Source organism: Octopus sinensis, linkage group LG13, assembly GCF_006345805.1.
Source record: "Octopus sinensis linkage group LG13, ASM634580v1, whole genome shotgun sequence".
NCBI classification, from domain to species: domain Eukaryota; kingdom Metazoa; phylum Mollusca; class Cephalopoda; order Octopoda; family Octopodidae; genus Octopus; species Octopus sinensis.
The window spans coordinates 28541847-28563540 of NC_043009.1; positions in this window are offsets into that span (position 1 = coordinate 28541847).

Consider the following 21694-nt stretch of genomic DNA (forward strand, 5'->3'; position numbering starts at 1 on the left):
GAGTGACAGAGCAGTGCATGGCATTAAGTGACACTGGGGTAAAATATACGAAGCTCAGTATACCCATCATGACTCCCCGTCTGATAAGGGTACACCGGGCACATGCATCACAACCATATGTGTGCGACATGGTGATCCCATATTAAGATAAACAGCCCATGACCTTGCAGGTGGGGCCCAGTTAGAATTTTCTTCTGGTGGAGTAGCCCATCCTGCTCAAAAGATCCCTGAGTAAGGATTGTTTAAGGATGTTGAATGAACCACCCATGATTCCAAAGGTGAATTATCCAACCTCCAAGAATTCCTTTCAACACACAGCTATGATGCTCCCCCACTACTTCTGCTTGTGAGCAGAGATGCACATATCGTCAGCTACTAAGGGACATGGCCAACTGGTTATGGTCAAACAACTAACAAGCAAATCTGTGGTACTGAGCAGAATATTTGCTGTAGCCCATCTTTTATACCAAGACAAAACAATGTACATGATAACACTTCCGATCAGTTAAGATCAGAAGCCATGGGAGCCACTGTCTGGTACTGCATCAGGGCATTTATTATTATTATTATTATTATTATTATTATCATCATCATCATCATCATCATTGTCATTATCATTAGCGAATGTTGGAATGTTGGAGAAAATGCTCTTCATCATTTCTTCAAGCACTTTACATTCTTCTGAGTTCAATTATTACTGAGCTCAACTCTAACTTTCCTAGCTTAGCAAAGCTTTGTACACACCAGCAAATTTTTTACTTGCAGTTTACATATCAATACAACAGTTCTTAATGGGCAGCAAACAAGGAGTTGCTGCCAATAGTCAATGAAACCTAAACATCCCTATACATGTCTTGCAGTGCGATGATGCCATTTATCACTTAGGTTCTGTGTATGTTTCACAAATTTTGTCTATAAGGAATATTTTTCAGCCTAGACATTATCCACAGTGAAAGTCTTTTCACATGTGACTGTGTATCATCATCATCATCATCATCGTTTAACGTCCGCTTTCCATGCTAGCATGGGTTGGACGGTTCAACTGGGGTCTGGCAAGCCCGAAGGCTGCACCAGGCCTGTCAGATCTGGCAGTGTTTCTACAGCTGGATGCCCTTCCTAACGCCAACCACTCCGAGAGTGTATAAGTATCTTAAATGTGTACAGCTTTATTTCAATTATTGCTGCTTTGACTTTCGTAAATTTATTCTAGCAGCTAGAAAAGTCACTGCACATGCCATCAAATTTATTCTTTGATAACTGCATATAAGAATAGTAGTTCTTGAGGGACTACGAGCGAAGGATTTGCTTGCTGTTGCTGATGAGGTGTAATAACAGAGAAACAGATGTCCTACAATCCAGTAACATTGTTTATTGCTCAGCTTGGTGTATTTCACACTTTGTTATTAAGCTAGTTGTACCTGTATTAGCATGAGAAATTTTGAATGAAGGGTTTAATTTGGATCACGTTAACCCTTCTGTTACCATATTTGTAATGAAATATACTGCCTTCAGTACAAATAGTTTTGAAAATATTGTAGAATTTAGTAAGCTAACTTTGTAATCATTAAGCTGATGTTTGAAGTACAAATTAAAATGAAATTTTGATGGAAAGTTTTGACTAAAATCCTTTTAACCTTTTCGATGCCAAAGCACCAGAGGCCACTCTCGGTTGAATGATACAAATTTTCTGTTTTGAAGTCTTCTAGATTTAAGTCTTCCATTAAAATTTCAGTTTAATTATATTCTAAGCACCAGCTTAATAATGATAAAATTATTTTACTAAATCTTCAATATTTTCAAAATTGATCAAACCTAAGAGCTGAAAAACAGGTCTTCAGAGAAGAACCTCCCCACCTCATGCAAGTGCTTTTACCCTTAACTTCTTACACTCTAAGGTGGACAGGGTGCCTCCCGGTTATAACTTCATGGTGCCCTTCTGATAATATTTGTTTGCCACTTGGATCTCAGAAATATTTGCATTTAAACTGCTTGGAGATTTAATCTAGCTAGAACTCCTTTCTGTTGCCTCTACTCTCAAGCTTATATTTAAAAGAGAAATAACGTTGGTAGTTATGGTAGTTGTGAAACATCAGCAGTGTTAATGCTACCACCATGACATGCTCAGAGTTAATTTCCTTAGTATGAAAGTATAGTAACAAAAGAGTTAAATCAGAAAATTTGCACCTTAGAAGCAAAGGCAGTCACAGAAGAGTTAGTGCCTAAAAGGTTAAGGGTACACATGTCTGTGGAATACTCAGACACTTAGACATTGAGTCAATGATCAAAATATTAAGCTTGAGCGAAGGTGGGGATCTGGTAGAATCATTACCACACCATTTTTACATCCCAAGTTCAAATTTCACTGAAGTTGACTTTACCTTTCATCATTTTGGGGTCAATAAAATAAGTACCAGTTGAACACTGGGGTCAATGTAATCAACTTAACCTCTCCCCAAAATTGCTGGCCTTGTGCCAAAATTTGAAACCATTATAAAGTTGGTCAAACAAAATGACTACTTATTGTCAAATTTGACAGAAATGCATTTATCTATGTACATATATATTTTTGCAATGTGTACATGTAGATATATGTGCATGCACATATGTGTGCAACTGCATATCACAGAATATATGTCCAAAGCAAAATATACAAGTATTTAATTTCATATTTTTAATTGATTTACAAGCTGACAATTTCATATCAAAAATATTAAATTTTTTATAGAACATACAAAATAACACTGAGCGGAAATCTTTTGCAAAGTAGAACCATTTCTACTGAAAGTAATATTTTCCTAACATGTCAAAAAAATAAAGAAAAAAACCTGAAACTTTCAAAGTTCCATGGCTGGAAGATACTGGCATATTTGATTGAAGTGATATTAAAGAAATGACCTATAAAAATGGCACAGAATATATAAACATCTTCCTCCATTCTGAAACCATCTACAGTGGCATCAGCAACAGATTCAGCATCGGTATGATCATCAGTAGCAGAAGCAGCAGCAACAGTAGCAGCATGTATGCCAAATATAGGTCAGTCACAGAAGATCACTGGGTTTGATGAAAGAGATGTCCTTCAGACAAGCGTGTTTATTAATTCTTCTTAATCAAAGGCATTTTCAGATTTAAGTCTTAAACTATTCCATTTAACATATATGCACGCGCGCGTGCACACACACACACACACACATACACACACACAAATATACATGCATAAACACACAGATATACATGCATGCACACACCAGCACACTGGGAACAAAGACACACAAACACATACACTTGTGCATACATACATACAAATATATATATATATATGTTGATGACAAAGATTCCTTCACCACACTCACACACATACACAAATATACATGTATAAATACACAGATATACATGCATGCACACACCAGCACACTGGTAACAAAGACACACAAACACATACACTTGTGTATATATGCATGCATACATACATACATACATACATACACATATACATACATACATGCATACATATATATATATATATATATATACCGGAGTAAACACATAAATGTGAAACAAGGTGGAAAAAAGAGTACTCAAATACCAGTGGTAGAGTAATATGCTTATTTAAAGCAAAAACTGTCTGATGAACGGCAACGAGAAACTCAGTGTAACAGATTTTGTTGAATTTTCTGCTGCTTTAAATAAAGTATATATATATATATATATATATATATTATATATATATATATATATATATAATATATATATATATATATATATGTATGCATTTATACATATATATATGTATAAATGGCGGTGCCCCAGCATAGCCACAGCTCGTGAGCTGAAACTAAAATAAAAAAAAGAAATATATATGTATATATTCATGACAAAGATTCCTTCACCACACACACACACACACACACACAGGCATTGGGCAACAATATCGATGTTTCCTGAACTTCTTCCTTGAATTTGTTAGAATATCTACCTGGAAACACAAACATGGCTGTTGCCCAACACACTGACATTACCAACCATTCACGTTTGACAATCAATACTGCAAAACAGTTGAACAGTTCATGGGTTTGGACATTAACAACTGCCCTTACAACCAAAACAACGACAACAACAAGAGGTTGTCTTAAGTATATCTGGTGAACTGTATTTTCTCAGATGTGGTTATGTGGTAAGAAGTGGTTCTGGGTTCAGTCCCAATGCTTAGCACCTTGGTCAAGTGTCTTCTACTATAACCCTAGGCTGATTAAAACCTTGTGACTGGATTTGGTAGATGGAAACTGAGAGAAGCCTATTGTATATATGTGTGTGTGTCTGTGTGGAGAGATCAATTCATTTGACTAAATTTCCTCAAAGCAGTACTCCAGTATGGCCACAATCTAATAACTGAAACACATTAAGCAGCTTTTATTTGCATTGTCTTTTGATTTCTCATCCATCTATCCATCCATCTATCCATCCATCCATCCATCCATACTAGTGGCAACTTCTTCAAAACCTCCAGCTTCTATATCTGGATTACAAATTTACATTTATACCAATAATAACTGGAGCATTTTGTTTTGTAAGTAAATGCTTAACTGTCGATCTGGATAGGCTTGGATTTTCAGGAAAAATAATCAACCAACTGACTTGCACATTACAACTGCAGTTTGTAAGTGGAATGGTAAAAATATGCAAGACTTTCCTCAGGTTTAAAATGTGACATTGTTTTCATTATCTACATTCCAAAGATGGAACTTTCCATCTTTGTTACAATGTAGCTGTTTCTTGAGAGGAAGAATTTAGGGCTTAAAAACAGAAGAGGCATACATACATACACGTATACACACATACATACATACATACATACATACATATATACATACATACATACATACATACATACATACATACCTGCATACATACATAGACACACAGACATACCTACATGCATACATTTTTATAACTTATAAATAAAACATTTAAAATGTTATACTGATCTTTAATAATTGGTGGTTGTTTTTGTTTAAACCAGTGGTTCCCAAAGTGGACAATACTGACCCTCTGGGGGTGGTGCAAAGATCCAATGGGGCACTGAAGTAAAGTGAGGGCAATAATGGGGCGGTCCCAAAAGAGCGATGGATGTAAAACCGCAAAATAACGGGGTTAATATAGAAGTTAAGTTTTATTTGTGAAATATTGTTGTTTTGAAATTGTTACAGGAAGTGGTCTATATTTCTGGTGGTGAGTCGGGTGGGGTGATAGAAATGTGGCCCTGATGCCAAGTGGGCGTCAACCTGAAAAAGGCTGGGAATCACTGATTTAAACCATGGAATATCCACACGGACACTTCCTCGGTTCCTGCACAGATTTGAACTCAGAAGCTGGAAAGAAGGATGACTAATTAATCATTGGTGGTGATTTTGTTTGTCATTTCAATATCTCTGTTGCTCCACCGCCCCCCTGTAGATACATAATGATATTTCATGAGTTGGTTCAGCAGATATGTCTTGAGAGACATTTGACTATTGCAAATCAACATGATGCCATCTTGTTTTTGTATGGATGTCTGCTCTATTAAGATATGTGTCTTATATAAAGAGAGAGCATCTCCCTCTCCCTCCCTCTCTTTCTCTCTCTCCCTTTCCTTCGCTCTCCCCTTCTCCTCTTCCTTCTCCACCTGTCTCTCTCTCTTTCTCTCTCTCTCCAAGTTCATCTGTGAGAGAGTTACAAAATGCACATCTCAGTGATAATGATTACACTATAAAGTTGTGTGTGTGTATTTGCATATGCGTATGTGTGTTAGAATTCGAGTTTTACAGAATCTTCACAGCTTTTTAATACGAGAATATTAGATGACTGAAATAGTGGACATTTTGGCATGTTTACCAAAGTGGAGGTGATTCCTATTCTGTCACAGCTGCTTTGCAAAGACAATTAACTTGCGATAACCTTGACAAGCAAAATGTAAACAAATGCCAGCAAAGTTTATATTTCACTGTTGTAAATACTTTGGAAATTCAAACTCGGTGCGTGAATTCTTTCCATATCCAATTATATAACAACATATAAATGAAGGTGCAGCTGTGTGGTAAAATGCTTATTTCCCAACCACAGGATTCTAGGTTCAATATCTTTTAGCATCGCTCTGGGCTGACCAAAGCTTTGTCAATGAATTTGGTTAACAGAAATTGAAAGAAGGCAGCAAGCTGGCAGAATCATTAGCATGCCGGGCGAAATGCTTAGCGGTTTTTTGTCTGCCGCTATGTTCTGAGCTCAAATTCTGACGAGGTCGACTTTGCCTTTCATCCTTTCGGAGTTGATTAAATAAATACCAGTCACGCACTAGGGTCGATATAATTGACTTAATCCTTTTGTCCTCTCTGTGTTTAGCCCCTTGTGGGTAGTAAAGAAATAGGTATTTCGTCTGTCTTTACATTCTGAGTTCAAATTCCACCGAGGTCGACTTTGCCTTTCATCCTTTCAGGGTCAATAAATTAAGTACCAGTTACACACTGGGGTCGATGTAATCGACTTAATCCCTTTGTCTGTCCTTGCTTGTCCCCTCTATGTTTAGCCCCTTGTGGACATAAAGAAATAAGAAACTGAAAGAAAGCCTGTTGTCTATATAAATATATATGTGTATAATGATAAAATTAAATTGATATATAATTGAAAATTCAAGAATTTATTTATACTATAACATATGATATAAGAATTTCTAATTGGTATGTAATTGAATGGTTAACATTCATGCTCGTCATACATAAGCATTTGAATTAGTTTTTTACAATCCAGCTGTCCTTTCACATGGAATTTCATCTTTCATTAAACACTGCCTATGAAGAGACATATATAAGGGAATTGTTTATATATTAAAAAATGTATATAAGTCTGTGACACGTAAAAAGCATTATCTGGATATGATTGATGCCAGGCCTGCCTGACTGGTTTCTGTGCTGGTGGCACGTAAAAAGCACTATCTGAACATGATCGATGCCAAGCCCGCCTGACTGACTCCTGTGCTGGTGGCATATAAAAAGCACCCACAACACTCTCAGAGTGGTTGGTGTTAGGAAGGGCATCCAGTTTTAGAAACATTGCTTGATCAGATTGGAGCCTGGTGCAGCCTTCTGGCTCTCCAGACCTCAGTCAAACTGTCCAACCCATGCCAGCATGGAAAACAGACGTTAAACGATGATGATGATGATGAAGTCAAAACAAATTGTTGGTATTTAGATATTTTAATAATTGTTTATGCTATCTTATATTATGTATTATCATATTCATAGTATATTATCTAATATTATAATATAAATATATTATTGGATTGTCAATTATATCTCTCTACTTAATTTTATCTTTGTAATTTGCATTATATCAATATTTATATGTTATCCAACTGACGTACCAGTGAATTGGAAGCTTCACACACCCATCTGAAAAGAAGTCTTTACCTTAGTATGTTCATTTATATATGTATATATATTTCTGTGTGTCTTTTTATTTGTGTTTGTTCCCCACCACTGCTTAACAACTGCTGTTGGTTTGTTGATGTCCTTGTAAGTTAGCAGTTCAGGTAAAAGATACTGATAGAATAAGTACCAAGCTTTACAAATATGTACTGGGGTCAATTTGTTTGATCAAAATCCTTCAAAGCAGTGTCCCAGTATGGCTGCCATCCAATGACTGAAACAAGTAAAAGATAGATATTTCTTAGCATTTGATGCCAAAGGAGTCGAGGCAAGAATGAGTAGATCTGTTGTCTTAAAGAGAGACTATTTAGAAAAGAATCACTAACTAAAGATCTCAGACTCTTTTATGTTACTCAAACATATTTTTGCTTTATCAGTTTCTCAAGTTATTTCTGATTTCATCTCTGTGTTTGTTTGAACCTGTGGTTCTTAGCCATTTTTTATCTATGGACCTCTTTGATGACTATCCTATTCTGGTGTACCCCCATAGCCATTCAATGTTTCAACACAAGTTTCACATACTTCTTTCAAAATTCTTATTTTGTTTTTCACTTGTTAACTTCTGTAGTTTGAACTTTATAAAATGTTAGAGAAAGAAACCTAAAACTTCCTTGCAATAAATATATCTAAAACAAAATTTTCCCATGGACCCCTAAAATACAACTGTTTACTATAAACAGTTATAGTAAAAAGTAAAGATTGTTTGCCAACATAACATGGCAGTCCTGGTTTAGGATGAATGTTACTGTAATTTAGCCTCAAGAGACATCGTCTCCAGCTGGCTATAAGACACGATCTGTGTCCTTATGTTTTCAAACAAGGGAATCTAACACCACCACCCAGCACAAAACAATATCTGTGCATTGCGATTTCAGGATTATTTCTCTTCATTATTCGGCTAGAGGTGGCGCTGCCAAATTCCCATTCGAAATATATAGTTTTCAAAGTGACAACTAGTCACCGATCTATAAATTAAAAAATTACTATTTGTAAATCTCACAAACCACGATACACAGATATTGTTTTGAGCTGGGTGGGGGTGCTAGATTCCCTTATTCGAAAACATAAGGACACAGATCGTGTCTTATAGCCAGCTGGAGACGATGTCTCCTGAGGCTAAATTACAGTAACATTTGTCTTAAACCAGGACTGCCATGTTATGTTAGCAAACAATATTTACTTCAAAGTACTTTTGCTGAATATCTCTCATTGTGAGATTTAGATAGATTACAAAGAGTAATTTTTTAACTTCTGTAGTTTGAACTATATAAAATGTTAGAGAAAGGAACTTAGAACTTTCTTGCAATAAATACATCTAAAACAAAATTTTCCCATGGACCCCTAAAATACAACTGTTTACTATTTTGCTTGCATGGCTTCTACAAAATACTCAAGGGATCATATGAATCCTGTTTGAGAATCACTGATTTAAACATACAAACATCATTGTTCTTGAAGTGATCCATGAAAGATATCCAATATATGTAAAATAATTAAAACTTACAGAAAATATATTTTGCTTGCTCATTTTACATGTGGAGGCTCTACCTGCCACCAACCTTAACTTGCTTCTAAGTAAAGTAATATTTCCTCATGGTCATTGAAGACTGGAAACAAACATCATTTGTATGGCAATGATGTTAATTTATAATCATCACCTGATGTGGAGGCAAGACGACACACAAACACAGGCATACACATTCATTTGGCTATAAAGATATTCAAGTATATCAATGTATATCTGTGTTCTGTGTGTGTTTGTGTGTGAATGTTGTCATGATAGATCGTTAGCCACTACACACATTTTTTCTTTCCTTGTTTTTTCTGTGTCCCTTTCTGTAGAAGAGCATAGGCTTGAAACATAAAAGACTTTTTCTATTCTTGAGCGTTATACAAATACATCTGTTTGTTTTGTACACCACCTGTCTTTGTCTTTTGTTTTTTTTCGTAAACTCTCCCTATATATATATATATATATGTTGCTTATTTTGATTATATATATATATATATATGAATGAGAAAATAGAAAAAAATTGATGTACAGGTGTTATTTATATAAAGACATTCAAAATTCATGTAGAGAATTTTTTCCCTACAGCTGTTTCCACACCTAATGAATTCAATTACAGAAATAAATTCAAATTCCTATATTTGAAACCAGTCAATTGGGTATTTATTCCCTTAGGGAGAATTTCCAAAAGGAAGTTACATTTCGACATGTTGGCTAACCTACGACAATCTCAGATGTGTGTGTTTTCTTGAATGCAGGGATTCCAGGATACTTGCATCCCTTAAGGGACTTTAGTTCCTTGGCTAAATAAAGTAAAATTATATGTGTGTGTGTGTGCCATGTTAAAATCATCCAGTCAACGCTGTAACATGGTTGGCATTTGGAAGGCATCCTGCAGTAAAAATCATGCCAAACCTAACCTCACCCGTGCAAGTGCCATTAAAAAAGCACTGGGTCTACTCTGCAGAGTCGTTGGTGTTAGGAAGGGCATCTGCCAAAACACACACAGTAACCTAGGGTAGTTTTTCTATCTGGCCGGCTCCTGTCAACTGTCCTACCCATTCATGCATGGAACATGGATGTTAAACAATGATGACGACGATGATGATGATAATGATGATGATGATGATGATGATATATATATATATATATACGTGCACAAATTTATGGTAGTGTTTTCATCTTCCTTAGAGTTGCAGGAAGTGGAATTGAACCTAAAAAGATGCAGTTAGAAAGAGAATCACACATCCATGCTTCTTCTTAGACACACACACATTTGCACACACACTTGCATGTGCACACACACACACGCACACACACACATGCACACACACACATATATGCACAAATACATACGTACACTCGCATAGTGAAAGGTGGCTCATCAGACATTCATAGTGGAAGTGGTTAAGAGAGGGAGAGATCAACAGTGAGAGAGAGAGAGGGAAAATGATAGAAAGCTTAGAGAGAGAGAAACAGTTAGAAAAAGAAAGACAGAAGGAGAGAGATAGAAAAAGTGTTTAATGGATTCATTGAGACAGATAATTCCATAAAGCTACATGGTGACATATTTCTGTCTACATTGTAGTGTGTCTCAAGTGACATACCTATATTTGTTTATATACACACACATACACACACACGCACACATATATATATATATACATGTACACACACACGGATATATATATTTATATGTAAGTATATAAATATATATATATACATATATACATATACATACACACACATATATATCTACATGCATGCATTCATACATATACAAATACATATATATATATGAATATATATATATAAATATATATATACATACAAATATATACACTTATATAAATATATGCATGTAAATATATGGGTATATATACATTCATACATATGTGCATATATATATGTGTATATATATATATATATATATATATATATATGTATGCTTATATAAATATATTTGTAAATATATGTGTGTGTGTGTGTATGAATCTATACCACACTCGTGCACTAATATATATACTTATATAAATATATGCATGTAAATATATGGGTATATATACATTCATACATATGTGCATATATATATGTGTATATATATATATATATATATGTATGCTTATATAAATATATTTGTAAATATATGTGTGTGTGTGTGTATGAATCTATGACCACACTCGTGCACCAATATATATACTTATACACACAAACACACACACACACACTGTGTATATATTATAGTACCAATTCACTATGAAGTCATTGATACATATCTATATGAGAAAACTGTTTGATATAAATTGCTAAACATGAAGCTTTGAATCAACAGAAAATAGAAAAAGATGAAATAAAGGCTTTTTTTTTTCTATTATCTCTGACATAAAATAATTAAGTTGCATATCACTACTGTTCTTTCTTTCTTTCTGTCTTTCTTTCTTTCTCTCTTTCTTTCCTTCTTTCTTTCTTTCTTTCTTTCTTTCTTTCTTTCTTTCTTTCTTTCTTTCTTTCTTTCTTTCTTTCTTTCGGTTTCATGCGACCATGCAGTCTTACACTCGAGAGACCACGAGAAGTTGTATTCATGCTTCCCTCAATTTCAATTTATTCGATCATGCAAGTTTATAGAGCTTGTAATCACGCAATCATATTGTGTTCTGACAGCGCCGAGAAGAAGCCGAAGCGACATGCTGCTGCATACAAAAACAGGAGCAAAATGGCTGGCTAATATTTGCAGTGTCCATGTAAAAATTTCCACAAAATTACTAAGTTATCACTTTTAGGATTTTATAGGCTCTCACCTACTCTACTTTATAAAAATTGCTCTTGTATTCATGATGTTCTATTGTTTATATATACATACATAATATATATATATATATATATGTGTGTGTGTGTGTCTGTGTGTATATATATACATATATATACCTATATATATATGTATGTGCATATGAAAGTACATACATATATATGTGTGTGTATATTTACATATATATATATATATATATATATATATATATATATAAGTTTATATAAATAGTATGCATGTATATATATATGTATTTATGTGTATGTACATATATATATACTTACATATACACATATCTATCTCTCTATGTACCTACTTTCTATTTATTTATCTCTCACACTCTCTCTTTCTTTCTCTCTCTCTCTCTCTCTCTCTCTATCTATCTATCTATCTATATATATATATATATATATATATATATATATATATATATAGATATATATGTGTGTGTGTGTATAGATAGATAGATACATAGATAGATGGATAGAGAGATAGTAACAATTGGTTTTTGTCAATAGTGTGTGTTCTATGTTTCTGTTTGGTCACTCACTTGTTTATTGCCTTTCTGTATTCTTTCAGACACCTATCCTCCACACCTGCCCACCCACCACCTGCATCAATATGGCCTTTCTTTTTATATTTATTTATTGTTGTTGCATAGTTAAGTGGGAGGCACAACACAAATTGTTCTTATCATCAACTTTTGCTTCAGGGCTAACATTATATTTTTAATTGTTCGGAACGCTTCTTAGTCTCACAAAATAGCAACCCAAGATTGCCAAGCCATTAGTTGTTTGATTAATTTGAGATACCTGATTCTAACTAAAGCACATTGACCAGAAATTTGAGGGGAGGGGGACTAAAGCAACACTGTCCTTTCCAGTTCTTAACCGGTGCCTTTTCCTATTGATCCCAGAAGAATAAAAAGCAAAATTTATCTTTGCAGGATTTGAACTCAGAATATAAAACGTTGGAAGAGATACTACAAGTCATTTTATCTGACATTCCCTTCCATTGGTCAGTTGAAGCTTAGATGGTATCATGTGACAGTTAGCTGGTACTAGCTGCTGGAGCCTACTGATGAGTATTTAAAGGGAAATTTAGCATGATGGTCATCCATCTGTTGATGCTGCATTGAAGAAAGAACAAAAGGCCTGAGAAAAAAAGGGGGAAGGAACAAGAGCTGAAGACACCTCTGAAAGTGGGGTCCCCACCTTGTTGAAAACGGTTGAAGAGTAGGGGCTGAAACTGGATGTGGTTCCTCCTTATGATATCTTTAGCCAATGGATCCTATAAAGAAGCTGCTGAGGTGGCAAACCACGAAATGTTGTTAGAATTCCCCAATTCTGGCAATCAAGGGTCCTTCATATTGAAGATGATGGTTTTAAATTTTGGTATAAGACCAGCAGTTGTTGAGGTTTGAGGTAACTCAATTGCATTCACCTTGAGTAATCGACCAGTACACATTATATTGACCCTGAATAGATGGAAGGCAAAGTCAAGCTCAGTGGAATTTGAACTCAGAATGTACCGATAGACAAAATGCTGCTAAGCAGTTTGTCCAGCATGCTAACAGTTCTGCCAACTCATAGCTTTTGTCATACGAGAAATGATAGGAAGATTTTGTATTCTTTTCTTTTTTCTTTTATTAACTTCAGTTAATGACTGCAGCCATGCTGGAGCACTGCCTTTAGTTGAACAAATCGACCCCAGGACTTATTCTTTGTAAGCCCAGTACTTATTCTATCGGCCTCTTTTACCAAACTGCTAAGTTATGGGGATATAGATACACCAGCATTAGTTGTCAAGCAATGGTGGGGGGGGGGACAAACACAGACACACAAACATACATACATATATATATATATATATATATATATATATATGACGGGCTTCTTTCAGTTTCTGGCTATCAAATTCACTCACAATGCTTTCGTGAGCCTGTGGCTATAGTAGAAGACACTTGCCCAAGGTGCTGCACAGTGGGACTGAACCTGGAACCTTGTGATTGAGAAGCAAGCTACTTACCACACAGCCACTCCTGTGCCTATAAAACAAAATAGTCGTTTCTACTATAATTACAATTTGAGGGGAGGGGGATAGTCAATTACATCAACCCCAGTACTTAACTGATATTTATACTATCAACCCCGAAAGGATGAAAGGCAAATCGACCTCAGCAGAATTTGAACTCAGAATGTACAGACAGACAAAATACTGTGAAGCATTTTGCCTGGTGTGCTAACCATTCTGCCAGCTTGCTGCCTTGCATGGAAAGGAAAGTAATGAAATTTTCCATAGGTACTTGTTTAGAAATTTAGAGAAGAGAAATTGCCAATTTTGATAATCTAGTTCTTGATAGATGCTTTATGTTATCAGCCCTAGAATGAAGAAAAGCAAAGTTGCCCTTGACAGGATATGAACTCAGAAGATAAGAACTTCTAATAAACACCACATAATGATTAGCGATATTACAGTGGGACTCATCAGCTATCTAGACTGGAACATGTGCAAAGTTATCTCCCATATTTCCCGAAATAAAATACCATAAATCATTAAAGTAAGAGTGTCTTTTCCCCACCACATAAATATTTTTCTAACTAGAATTTGGCAGACGCTGTATTAAATATTTTGACTTTTGGTTATTCTTCAGTGGGAACTTTCTCTCCGTGTATTACATATGCATAGGATTACAAGCATTAATGCCAATCACCACATCCTTATTCTCATGAAAAGTAGGAAGGATTTAAATGGTCATAATTATTACACTAACACACATTTTAAATTGGTTAATGAAGAAATGAGTAATGAAAAAATGAGTGGTTGGTTCATATTAAATTTTTCCCTCTCTTTTTTTCTCTCGCTTCAAATGTGATAATTTACAGATGTTAGTAACCATGGATATTCATGCAAAAACCTGTACTTCCATGGTTTTTCCTGTGAATTATAGAGCCTTCTGCTGGTATAATTCTCTCTTTGTTCTCAGTTCAAATTTTACCAATAAAGAATTCTAGGGTGAGGTATTGGCAAAGCCATCATTGCTGTCATCATTGCTGTGGTCATCGTCGGTCATCATCATCATCATCACTGCCACTGCCATGGCTTTCTTCATCATTGAAGTCATCGCCATTATTGTCATTGTTATCACCACCACCACCACCACCACCATCATCACCATCACCATCACCACCAAAAGCATCACCACCACCACCACCACCGCCACCACCATCATCATCATCATCATCATCATCATTCCTGTCATCACCAGTATCATTATCCATAGCAATAACATAATTGTACTCTTCCTTATCATTGTTATTGTTGTCAGCATTATCATAAAAAATAAAGACAGACAGACAGACGGACAGACAGAGATAGATAATATAATCTTCTCCATGTGTCTCAAAGAGGTTTTAACGACCAGTAAATAAGCTTCATTTCTGAGGCATTGACTGACTCATAAAAACAGCTTCTTATCCAGGTTTGTCCCTCTATAAGATAACCATTTGCTGATTGTCTGTTACCTATATACACCCCCTCAAAATGAAAAAAATCCCAAAAACTACAACCCCCCCCCCCACAAAAAAATGAGTTGGAATAACACAGAACTGGTTACTATGTCTAAATTCCAAACTAAACCTCTTTCAGTAGTTCCCCCTTCTGCCTATAAACTGGTTTTTTACACAGTCTGTCTCTTCAACCATATCTCAACAATATTCAGAATGTTGTGTAAATAAAAAAAAAAAAGAAAATAATAGGTTAATAAACTGATCAGTCCAAACTAGTAACATTAATAGCCATTTTTTTTCTTTTCTTTCCTTCCTATTATCCAATTTATTTTTTTCTCTTATTTTCCAAGGGATAATTTTTTTTGTTTCTGACAAAAATAACATTAGAGTAAGATTTCCTTATGTATCCAATTATTGCTTGTTATTTTATTATTTTATTGTTGCCCGTCATAGGAGACATTGTTTACCAAAGTGTCAGCAGTAATAACGACTGAATTAACAGAACGATAAAGTATTTAACTTCATTTTACCTTGTGGCCGGCTTATCTTGCTGCTGTTAGTGTTCAAGTTCGTTAATATTGATTTAAAAATATCCAGTACTGTATCAAAACTTGAGCCTGTAGAACCACTGATGTGAAATTGACTCATGCTTGAAGCTGACTTCCCAGAGGAGAAGAATTTCTTGCCATTTCATGTCAAATCTGTGAATATTTTGACTTGCACACTTCTTTGATTTCTTTTCCAATAGTTTTCATGAAATTCTGTTTGAATCTCCATCTCTGCTTCAGGAATTTGATAATGCTAACATTTATAAAAGTCACTTGGTGCTTGTGGAATGTACTGGATAAATTCAAGAATACTATAGTTTAAGTTTTGGTTTTCTTTTAGCTTCAGCATTTAACATTTTGAAGTTCTAGTTTCTAACTACACTTTAAAGAATACTTTTGAAAATCTTTTATCAATGACTTGTTTCTACATCGACGTGGTCAGATCAATAAGTATCCGGACTGATGCCATAGCAACGAAGCTAAAGCATGCAGAGTAAAGCTGTTTGGCACAGATTGACCTTAAACCCAGCTGTGCATGTGCACTAAGTTTTAACATTCTGGCTCACTTTTGTTGTTTACGGCAGTGCTTGGAAGGAATGTGTGTAGTGTGGGATCATCACATTGACCATGACAGAAAAAGTTGAGCGGAGAATCTGCATCAAATTTTGCCAAAAGTTTGACTATACATACTCAGAAGCCAATGCAAAGTTTTCAAAAAGTTTTCATTGTTCTCAACACAATCAAAGAGTTCTTGTGCAACTGAAAACCAAGTGTCCTTTTGGTCAGCTGAAAGCAGATTTTGCACTAACTTGGCAGGTGTATATCTCATACCCAAATCTTCAGTGATAATGGACTGAACTGAGCCGTAACTATTCTGCACATCCTCTGATAACTCATGGATGGTGATCCGACGATTTCCCCTCACAGCTGCACGCACATCTGTGAAGTTTTTCTCAGTTCTGCTGGTTGCGGGTCTTCAAGAACGTTCATCACTATTGGCCATCTTGGTAACATGTGAAACACTCGTACACTTGTATGTGGCTCATACACTCTTCTCCATACACTTTCTGCAACTTTGCATAGGCCTCTGAGTAGGTATCACCATGACAACTATCAATGTATAGACAATTATAAAAGAAAATGTACAGGTGTGGCTTGTGTGGTAAGAAGCTTGCTTCCCAACCACATGCTCCCGGGTTCAGTCCCACTGTATGACATCCTGGGAAAATATCTTCTGCTATAGCTTTGGGCCAAGTAAAGCCTTGTGTGTGGATTTGGTAGACGGAAACTGAAAGAAGCCTGTCATATATATGTACATGTGTGTGTGCATTTGTGTGTCCGTGTTTGTTCCCTCACCATTGCTTGACAATCGATATTGGTGTGTTTATGTCCCTGTAACTTAGCAGTTCAGCAAAAGCGACCGATAGAACAAGTACTAAGAATAAGTTCCAGGTTCAATTTGTTCAACTAGCAGTGGCACTCCAGCTTGGTCACAGGGAAATTACTGAAACCAGTAAAAGAATATAAGAAAAATAGAAAAATTTCTACACAGATTTTTCTACAGAAAAAGCATTTCTCTTTCATAAGACTGGTATTTATTTTATTAGTCTCTTTAGCCAAACTGCTAAGTTATGGAGATGAAAACACACCAACTCTGGTTGTCAAGTAGTGGTGAGGGACACAGATGTAAAGACACACATACACGCATATATGTATATGTGTGTGTATATATATATATTGTGTGGTTGTATTTATGTATATATGTAAATATATGTATATATGTATGTATATGTATATGTGTAAATATATGTATATATGTATATATATGTATGTATGTATATGTGTGTGCATATATATGTGTGTGTGTATATATATTCTCCCCCATTTTATTCTCTCTCTGTCTATTTCCTCGTGTTCCTTCCTGTTGAAGAGCATAGGCTCAAAATGTAAAAGTCTTTCTCACTTTCCTGAGCATCAAAATAATACACTTGCTTGTTGTTTATACATCTGTTTTTGTCTTTTGTTTTTTTGTAAATTTCAACTTTATATAGTGTGCATGTGTGTGTGTGTGTATGTGTGTGAGTGTGTATATATGTGTGTGTGTGTGTATGTGTGTGTGTGTGTGTATATATATATATATATGAATGGTGGCTTCTTTCAATTTCTGTCTACCAAAACCACTCACTAGGCTTTGTGAGGATAAGTTAAAAAGCATTCACTCAAAGTGCCACACAGCAGGACTGAACCTGGAGCCATTTGGTTGGGAACCAAGCTCCTTACCACACAGCCATGCCTGCACTTCTATAAATGTTTCCATGCAGAATTTCTCTGACATCAATGTCTAGTAAACCAATAAATGTAGAGAACTGTGAAAACTAGGGAATGGTAAAGAGAATATTTTGTAGTTATTCTTTGGTTGTGAAGGGCTTCATGACAGGGAAGAAGATATGTGTAAAAATAAAACTGAAGTGGTATTGTTTTTGGCATAGCTAAAGATTTGTATTGTTTAATGTGTAGTTCTGTTATCTACCTACTTCAGTGGAATTGGTTAATGTTTCTTCATTCTAAGTAGAATATATATACATATAGGGTTTCTTGAGAATCATGTTTTGTTTTTAGTGATATGTAGATGTTCTTTAAGAGCTTTTGTTCTTCTTTTGTCGATTTTGATGTTGGTTGGACATAATTCAAACTGAGTTAAACTCTTGTCAAGTATTGTGTAAGCCACGTAGCACACATGTTATCATTACCTCTTGCTAATCTAAATAGGGTCCCTCTATCTTAAAATTAGAAATAAGAACAATGGTTTTCAAAGTTACTAATGTGACTACATGGCATGGTTTTCAAAACACTTTTCTTATATAGATCTGAAGATAAAGCAGTGAATTGGCAGAATCCTTACCATGTCAGCCAAAATGCTTAGTGGCATTTCATCTGTCTTTGAATTCTGTGTTCAAATTCTGCCATGGTTGGCTTTACCCATTCATTCTTTTGGGTTCAATGGAATAAATACCTGTTGGGCACGGGGGTCGATGTAATCAATTTACCGTCTTCCTGCCCCCCGACTCGCTGGCCTTGTTCCAAAATTTGAAACCAACATATATCAGAAGAACCGAGAAAGAGGAACCATTTTTGTTCAAATATAGATAACTGAATCAAATATAGAACTGTACAAAGTTCTTTATATTTATATTTGTAATCTTTAACTGTACCAAAAATTAAGACAAGGTACACTAATTCTTTACATATTTAGTTCATTGTTAAAAATTTCCATTCAATATCGGGTTTAAAATCGCATCAAAGACATCCATATCTCCCGACCCAATCAATGGAGCACAAATCATACCATACCAAATGTCAGCAAGAGCTGTTTTTAACTATACTTTTGAGAGTAGAACAAAGTCTCCAACAATTTTCAAGGAGCAGAGGTATGTCATATTTCATGCTTATTCTTGGATCAATTCCTGAAGTAATATAACTTCCATGCTTCATCTTTTAACTAGAGACAAACCCCTGTCTAAAACAGTCCTTCATTTATAAGGCTAACCCTTTCGATACCAACCTGGCTGAAACCACCTCTGTCTCTGAGTACAAATGTCTTGTTTTCAAAAGTTCTGAATTAAAATTTGCCACCAAAGCTTAGTCACAATTTATGTTCCTAACATTAGCTTAATGATCACTAAGTTATTTTACTAAATTCATTGGCATTCGGAAGGGCATCCAGCTGTAGAAACTTTAACAGGTCAGACTGGAGCCTGGTGCAGCTTTCTGGCTCACCAGTCCTCAGTCAAACTGTCCAATCCATGCCAGCATGGAAAGCAGACGTTAAATGATGATGATGATGATTCAAAATTAATTGAAAGAAACATAAATACAGTAACGAAATGGTTAATATTCTACAATTCTGAACTGTTGTTGCTTTTGGTATCATTGTTTATGTTTGGTAAAGTTACGCTTTTGCCATTAAATTGTTACTACGTAAGAGAATTTCTTGATTTATTGTCATTCTTTTCTGTTTATTGATTGTTATTTTCATTTTCCTGTATTTGAAAATTCTTTCATTAGTTCTTTCGTAGTTGACATACCCAGGTTATTTCTTTTCTTCTCAATACCTCTTTCTACCTTACTAATTGCAGGAACATATTGAATAAATTGTAAACACACGCAAATGCCTTGAAAAAAAATCCAACTGCATTAAAGATTATACAGGTAGGGTGCATTCATTTGTAGCACCAGCACTACAGGGTCTGCTCAACCTTAAGCAAGACTGAAAAGTTTTCTCAAACCTGTGTGGTTTTTGTTTAATTCACTGACCAATTTAGAGAAGAGATTGCCTTCTATTTTGTGATCTGAGTATTAGGGAAGTCACTTTATAACTCACAGGACAAAAGAGTTGTTTAGTAATTTATTTGTGAAGATGTGTGGGTTGGTGGTTAGAGGTATTTAGCTCACGACTGTAAGGTCATGATTTCAATATCTGGCAGTGATTTTGTGTCCTTGAGCAAGACACTTTATTACATTTTATTCCAGTCCACTCTGCTAACAAAAATGAGTCGTACCTGTATTCTGTGCTCCAAAAGGGCCAGTCTTATCACACTCTGTGTTATGCTGAAACTCCCTGGGAACTACATTAAGGTTACATGTGTCTGTGCAGTACTCAGCCACTTACTCATTCATTCCACAATTAGGGTGTTCTATTGATCAAATCAATTGGAACCCTCTTCATCGTACCCAACGGAGTTCCTGTTTAATATTTTCATGACATTGGTTTATTAATGGTATTTGTTCTCTTCACTTTCAGAAGAACAACAATATGATATATTTCTACAAAACATCAAAAAATCCAAAGCTTAGTTTATCAAATGAACTTAGGAATATTCCAGCAAGAATAAAGGTTTTCCTTTTTTATTCAATGTCTTTCTCTGGAGGAGGAGGAGATGTTTCATGTGACATTCGTAGACCCTCTGAGACTGGGGAGATTGATGGAGTTATTGAGTTATTGTTCCTTTAGAACTTGAATCTCTTACACAATATTGATGTATCAAAGCAACCTACACATTGATATATATACATACATATATATATATATATATATATATATATATTATATATATATATATATACATACATAAAACTATATATATATATACATAAAACTATATATATATATATATATATACATAAAACTATATATATATATATGCATACACACATTATATACATATCTATATATATATACATATATACTGACAGTTTTATATATATATATATATACACACACATTATATATATATATATATATATATATACACACACATTATATATATATATCTATATATACACACACACACATTATATATATATCTATCTATATATATATATATACATATATACTGACAGGTTTATATGTATATATATATATATAGTTATATAGATGTAGATGCAGCAATATAGAGCTAGATAGATATACCTATATGTGTGCATGTGTATATATATGTGTGTGTGTGTATATATATATATGTGTGTACATGCATACATATATATATACATACATATATATACACATACATATATATATGTATTTATGTATGTATGTATGTATGTATGTATATCTACATAGCTGCCTGCATGCTTGCCTACACAACAGCCAAAACGACACATGCCAACACACGAGGAATATTACACTGTAAAGAACCACCATATGAATTACCGTGTAACAATGCCATAATTTACAGAAGATTCAGATTTATAAATAGTGAATACCTTATTTCAATGTTAACATGTCAATAACGAAGCTAGTGAATTACGGTTTATCAACATTATGGGCCGTGCTTCTGTGTTGGTCAAGAAACACAATTATA